This window comes from Lissotriton vulgaris, unplaced genomic scaffold, assembly GCF_964263255.1.
Source record: "Lissotriton vulgaris unplaced genomic scaffold, aLisVul1.2 SCAFFOLD_1057, whole genome shotgun sequence".
In the NCBI taxonomy this organism is placed as follows: domain Eukaryota; kingdom Metazoa; phylum Chordata; class Amphibia; order Caudata; family Salamandridae; genus Lissotriton; species Lissotriton vulgaris.
Genome location: NW_028250023.1, coordinates 655,070 through 662,591, shown reverse-complemented (window position 1 = coordinate 662,591; position 7,522 = coordinate 655,070). Strand labels below are relative to the sequence as shown.

Genomic DNA, 7,522 nt, shown 5'->3' with positions numbered 1-7,522 from the left:
CAAAGCCACGTTCAAATCACCACCACAGACAATGGCAGACGGAGGGAGGGCATACACCTTATTCCATAAATTGACATAAAACTCAGGATCGTCAACATTCGGTCCATAAACATTGATCATCGTTACGAGCTTGCCACATAGTTTTCCATGCAAAATAATATAGCGACCCTCTTTATCCACTTCTTCATGAAGACTCACAAATGGTATATTTTTCTTTATCAATATCATGACTCCACTGGCATACGAGGAGTACGCAGTTGCCAATCTCCTTCCCGCCCATCGTTTAGCCACAATCTCAGCTGCCTGCCCCCCAAGATGCGTCTCCTGCAGGAACGCCACCTGCACAGTATGTCTATTTAAATACGCCAGCACCTGCCTAGTTTTTTGTGGTTTATTTAGTCCTCTCACGTTCCAAGTGATCCAAGATACCTTTCCTCCCTTAGTCATAGGAACCTCCTGGGTATAAGACGCTATGCATAATTAACAGCAAACATCCCAACTTAGTACAAAAATACAAGGTACTCGTCCTCCAGCTCCAGTTGTGAAGTTGGAAGAGACTCATGCAAAATATGCAGCCTAAAAACCCTCCGTAGGTCAAGAAGCGTGGCCATCCATAGTGCTTAATCCCGCAGTCAATCCACCCCAACCCCCCACCCACTTCAGCACCCCCAACCTGCCGAAGCCCAACTCCACCCTCCCGCCCCTCTCGTCCCACAACAATCATAGACTTAAAGTACTCTTGAACTTCCCCATCCAGTCCCCTCCAACCCCCCACCCACTTCAGCTCCCCCAACCTGCCGAAGCCAGCACCCACCCCCCAGTTTCCCCCCCACCGTTCCAACTGCCAGTAACTTGTGGGGAACTCCCATACGTGGGGGCATAGAGGTGCTAATCTCCCGTATCTGAAATCAAACAACGGGAGGTGACCAAGACTCAATCTATAACATCCTACGTCTACCACTAGGGACTAGCATCCAGTCATTATTATAATGCTGAACATCACAGTTGAAGAGGTGGATGCTAGTCCGAAAATCATATCGCGTCCTCCATCACATCTCATTTACAAACCATGTGATGCCAACCTATAGTTGACAACAGCGCATATTTCGCATACTGACCTAAAGCAAGCAATGGAAACAACAAGTAATGATGATAGACACATTCTGAAGAGTTCCAATGAACATCCGTACCAGTCCCAACCCAAAGGATATAGCCAGTGTGGCCAACCACCACACATTTTCATTCCTCCATTGCATCTGCGTCCTCCTGTCCCGCATCAGAAGCTCGTTTGCGCTTCTTCTGTTTCTTCGCATATTCCAGTGCAGCTTTCGGTGACGTAAATATCTTATTGTCCGATGGTGCACCTATTCGCAGCCGGGCAGGATATAACATGGCATATGGGATCTCTTCTTTCCTGAGAAGCTGTTTCACTACAGTGAATTCTTTCCTTGCTGCCTGCACTGCAACTGTAAAATCCGGAAAAAACTCCAGCCTGCTACCCTGATAGTCAATAGTGCCCCTCTCCCGGGCCAAGCCGAGCAAAACGTCCCTGTCTCTGTAATTTAAAATGCGGGCAATTATCGGGCGCGGCGGTGCACCAGGCACTGGTCTCTTAGCTAATGAACGATGGGCACGCTCCACAATGAACATCCGGGATAGCTGTTCAGACCCAAAAATTTCAACGAATAACCTCTCCATAAAATCTTCCATTCTTCCCACATTTGTTGATTCCGGCAGCCCCGTGACGCGGATGTTGTTGCGCCGGGACCGTCCTTCCAACTCCTCGTTCTTCGCTTGAATAACTGCTAATACCCGCTCCATGTTGAACACCTTGTCCTTAACTGTGGTCATGTCATCTTCCACGGTGGATATCCTTTGCTCCGCCTCCCCCATTCTCTCATTCTGCCTGTAGCCAGACGGTCCAGTCTATGATTCACAGCCTCCATTGTGCCCTCTATAGATTGCAAGGTTTGCTGCATCGCCAGAAGTGTGGCCTCCAAGTTCAGTGCGCCCCCCGATGCCCCCGCAGATTCAGTGTTAGGCGTGGGCTGAGAGGAGGTTGTCGCAGTTTTGCGCGTGTTAAAGCTAAGCTTCGGCTGGTTCCGCTCCGGCCTGCCCATGTTGTCAGCCCTCCAGTGGGTCCTCAACTTAGCAGCAATAGGACCCCCAACACCGGAGCCCAAGGGCACAGCCAAAGTCTAGGCCAGGCAGCACCTAAGGCACTCCCAGCAGTGCAGCCTCATAGACAGCACACTGTGGCCTACTACCAATACCAGGCCCAGCACGCCAAATAGATCCACAGGCCTTGCCCCAGGCGCAGGAATCCACACCTCTCACCCACGCTCCACGATGTAAAAAGGCTGTATAGGAGCAGGTCGTCTCACATCGCGCAGATCCCAGTCGCCCAATAGCATACCACAGTCTATGCCAATGCCTGCAGCTCTCGCGCACCAGTGCCCCACAAATCCCCGGTGTCTCAGTGGCAGGCGCCGCGACCGGAGCAAGAGGGCTCAGCTCGCCACCCAGGCCGAGCTCCCTATTGCCAGCAGCACTGTCCGCAATAAAGCTCTTCCCAAGGCCTCAGGGGCGCTCCCTCCTATCCAGCAGCTTCAAGTCAGGAATTGGGGCAAAATACATCCGATCTCCAAGGGTTAACACCACATTTAATATCCCTGCAAATCCACAGTATAGAGGATCAAAACTCTCAGGCCTCCTCCATTTCTGCCGATCCCAGCCACCCAGCAGTCGGCTACAGGCCCAAGCCAATCCAGACTTCACAATACTCTCCGGGGGCGATCCAAGTCTCGGGTCCCGCTACCCGGCCGCACACAATACCCTCCAGTGTCCGCCAGCCCAGTGACAGTCTCCGTGTCCTCCCTACCCTCGCCCACCACAGCTCGCACAGCCGGGCCCAGCGAGTCCGCGCGCCACCTCCTCAGCCCCGGCCTCGCCTAGGCCACAGCCCCACTCACCGCAGCCGGCTCAGGCAGAGTCGCAGACCCTCCGGCCATCGATATCTTCCTGGATTCTAGGGCAAACTTCGGCAGTAGCACCTCGTGCAGCCTCCGCTCCAACAATCGCCGCTGTGTCACCATGCGGCGGCCGTCTCTGTCAGGCAGTCGGGCCTCTTACGCACGAATCCGGAGTCCGCTGACCCCCGTGGTCGGCTCAACAGTACTCCGCGGAGTGCAGGACACGCGGGGCCACCGTCAAGGACTGTGGTAGACGCTGGATTCAGCAGTTATTAAACGGATTTTAGCTCGGTCCGGCAGAGCCTCACATAGGTGCGGCCATCTTGACGAGCGCCCTCTAGCGCCGCCCTGTGTCTGTATATTTATAACCATAGTTGCTTCACAATGGTTTTCAGAGAACAACAGTTCATTTTGTTTTGTTAGTTCAGGACGGTAATTTAGAAGATGGGATAAAGTGCGATTGTCGTCTGATGTACAACCTTCTCTTTACTTCCTATCAAGGTAATCTGGAATGATCAGGCTATACTGTGAGGTGAGGCTGACACCCTTGGAGGAAGAAACAAATAAATGTCAGGTAGTGTTTCTTAAAACTCTAAGTCTACTTTTTCGCCTGTTTTTTTCATTTTCTCGACCTTGGTTTATGTCTCTCCAACTTTAGCATTTGACTCCCCCCATTCACTTTTCTTGTTGCTATCAAACTTCCGATAATAACCAGATGGAACATGTTGGGCGCCTAGTGCAGGTCAGGTTCCTTATCAGGTCAGGATGCACTGGGCTGTGAGCACTTGCCTCCTGTTTTGCCCGTCAGTTCCTTTACAATTGATGCAGTTGTCTCCTCCTCCACACCACGTGATACTATCCTCCCTCTGTCTGTTCTTTCTACATCTTTTCTCTCTGGATCTGACTTCCACCTCTTAACGTCCTCCCATCCTGACCTTTTCTGCCTTTATTGCCACTTCAGGGGTCATGCTGGGTACTTGTGGTCAGAGTGGAAGATAGTCTATTTTTTCTCTCATTCCTGTTTTATGTTTTTTCTTTTCTTGCCCTTTTTGGTTTTCTTTAATATTGTGATGTTTTTCCTTTGTCATGTGTTGCAGTGCCTGGGCCCTGTAGGAGGAGTGTGATGAGTTCCAGGCCTCAAAGTAAGTCCTTATCATCCCCACAATTTAAAATGGTGAATTCCACTGAGCTAACTGGACACGGCCTCAGTCTATGCTGGCATTTGAAGCAGTGATTACAACAGGCCAATTCCTTTGTTCAATTAAATGTCCTTTCATAGATCATTGGAAAAAAAGAATAAATGAACACTCCAAGTGTGCAGTGGAATAAATAGCATCTGATAATTCATTAAAAGCATTACAAATATGTTGGCTGCGTCTGATAATCAGTGTCGGAATATATGTCAAACTTGTTATTCGTTCTTAAATATTCACTTGTTTTGCTTTCACAACCTTCACTTCCAGTGGTTTCAAGTTCCCTTTCCACACTGTGTCCCAGATCTGTTTCATCACTATCAGAAATGCAACTCAAACTGATTTCCTATCTTGCTTCTATAAATGCTTTCTTTCTGCAAAGTACAAAGTCATAAATATTTGTTCTTCGTGTTGATTTACAATATATAACTCTATTTCTCCAGGTGACCGAAGCATGAACAGATAAAAGAAGGTTTTAATTAAGTGAAACACAATAAAAAGGATTATTTCAAGGAAAGTTAAAACATTCTCGAGCTTTAGAGGAGAAACATATTCTAAGTGCCAGGAATTGTGATGAATTTGGAGTGGACAAAACTGCTGAATGTGAATGTTGTCAAATATTTAAAGAAAAATGACGATAAATGTTTACGAAGAGTCAGTTACAGAGATTGAAGAGCCTCTGAAATATGAATGGAACTCAGAGGTGAACTGAAAATCTGCATCTACTAATTGTAAAAATATTTTCACTTAAAAGAAACATTTCATGATTGGTTGAACAAAGAACATTGGCTACAATTGATAACCACACAGTGCATTTGAGAATAATCAGTGTTGTAAATTCTGTCTAATGGTTTATGAAAAATGCCCTGGAGACCCAAACCCCTCCTAAAAAACATAATCCGTGACCATAATGTGACAGAATTGTCAGAAAGACTAATAACCGCAGTTTAAAAGAGCAATCTTTTGACTATGTCTCAAGTGATTGTTAGAGAGAAGACATTGTTTGAAAAAAGTAAGTGTAAATGCTCTTTCTCATTACAGCAAAGACGCTGGATTATTCTCTCCAGTACCAAAACATTATCCCCACCAACGCTGTCTCTTGGGTTGATCTGAGTAGTTTCAAAGTGTCCCGGACCGCCAAATTCGATCATGTACCTGCCTTAGCCAAAGAGCTACAAAGCATGTACTGCCACAAAGTCAAAAAGAGGCCAGTGCTATCTATTGCTAATTCATAAAGCCACTCTGGCATGACCTAATCCCCTGTCATTACTTGCATGAACAAATATACTTAAACGGCAAAAACTAAACCCCAAAGACCTTTAAAACTCCTAAATCAAATCTGATAAAATGGAGTCACAAAATGAGTTAATTCAACTTGAGAGAACTCACCCAGGCATAACTTGGAGAAAATGAATCCATCACACTAAATACAAGGGGCCCCTCAGTGAAAGTTTATAAAACAGGTTAGACAGGCTGCCTTTAAAAGTAGGAAAATAATCTCCAGATAAAAGCTATAATTAGTTGAACACAAATATTAAGAAGAGCATCTGCAGTTTTTTTTAGAAGTTAATGCTGAGTGTAACATAAACCAATACAGACTCTGGAATCAGATTCAGTCTTAACATGGCCGATGTCCAGGAGCAAATCCAACATGGAGACTCACATAACTCGAATAAGAGTAATGAATATGAGAACAGCTTTAGTTATCAATCCCACCCCACTAAACACATGACAACTCACACTGGACAAAAATCTTATCAGTGTCCAGAATGCCAGAAATGCTTCACTCACAAATCCTCTCTCATTTTACATGTGAGAATCCACAGTGGACACAAACCTCATCAGTGTTCAGAGTGCCAGAAAAGCTTCAAGCGGAAATCCTGTCTCATTCCACATGAGCACATTCACACTGGGCTAAAACCGTATCAGTGCACTAAATTCCAGAAAAGCTTCAGTCAGAAAGGTAATCTCACTCAACATGAGAGAACACACACTGGCTACAAAACGTATCAGTGCTCAGAGTGCCAAAAACATTTCAGTTATAAATTCAATCTCATTCAACATGAGAGAATCCACACTGGGCAAAAACTTTATCAGTGCTGTGAATGCCAGAAAAGCCTCAGTCTAAAAGGTAATCTCACACAACATGAAAGGATTCACACTCCGTACAAACCTTATCAGTGCTCAAAGTGCCAAATAAGCTTTAGTCGGAAAGACTGGCTCATTCAACATGAGAAAACACACACTGGGCTAAAACCTTATCAGTGCTCTGAATGCCAGAAAAGGTTCAGTCAGAAAAGTAATCTCACTGAACATAAGCTAACACACACTGGGTACAAACCTTACCAGTGCTCAAAATGCCAAAAAAGTTTCAGTTGTAAGGCCAGTCTTATTAAACATAAGGGAATCCACACTGGGCTAAAACCTTATCAGTGCTCTGAATGCCAGAAAAGGTTCAGTCAGAAAAGTGATCTCACTAAGCATGAGATAACACACACTGGGTACAAACCTTATCAGTGCTCAAAGTGCCAAAAAAGTTTTAGTTGTAAGGCCAGTCTCATTAAACATGAGAGAGCTCACACTGGTGAAAACCCTTATCAGTGCACTGAATGCCAGAAAAGATTCAGTCAGAAAAGTCATCTCACTCAACATAAGAAAACACACACTGGGGGGAAACCGTATCAGTGCTCAGAGTGCCAAAAAAGCTTTGTTTGTAAGGTACATCTCATTCAACACCAGAGAATCCACACTGGAGAAAGACCTTAACAGTGCACTAAATGCCAGAAAAACTTCAGCTGGAAATCTGGTCTTGTTCAATATGAGAGAACTCACACTAGACAAAACCTTGTAATTGCTCTAAATGCCAGGGAGGTGTCTGCTGGAGATTCAGTTTGATTCAACATAAGAGAACCCACAGCGAGAAAGAAAATTAACAGTGCTCTAAATATGATGAAAACTTCAGTTATAAATGCAACCGATGTACATGAGATAGACACTGCAGGAGAATAAAAGGTGCTCAGTGTCATCCCTGGGGAGGAGGTTTCACTATAGCAAAACATTCACATGAAGCAGCCACAAAGACATCAATCCATTGATTGTCCAACATTCTGTGTACTGAGAAAAGCATTCAGCGAGGGATGGAAATGCTTGAATTAGCCTTTGTTGGACCCTGCATCGTGGCGTGGCCCTCGCTGACCCTCCCCATAACCCGGAACGACGGACAGACCTAATTTCCGTCCCACCCGAACTATACACGAGACTCCTACATCGGTCCTGAAACGACCTCCAGACCGCGTGCCTGCAACCCTGCACGTGACCAGCCGACTCCATGTTTGGCCACCTGGTTTGCCGACCACC

At 46.1% G+C, this 7,522-nt stretch overlaps 1 pseudogene; it reads left to right on the top strand.

Annotated features, from left to right (window-relative positions):
- The first annotated feature begins 5,788 nt into the window (after positions 1 to 5,788).
- LOC147663418 (uncharacterized) lies at positions 5,789 to 7,157 on the top strand (annotated as a pseudogene).
- The last annotated feature ends 365 nt before the right edge of the window (positions 7,158 to 7,522 follow it).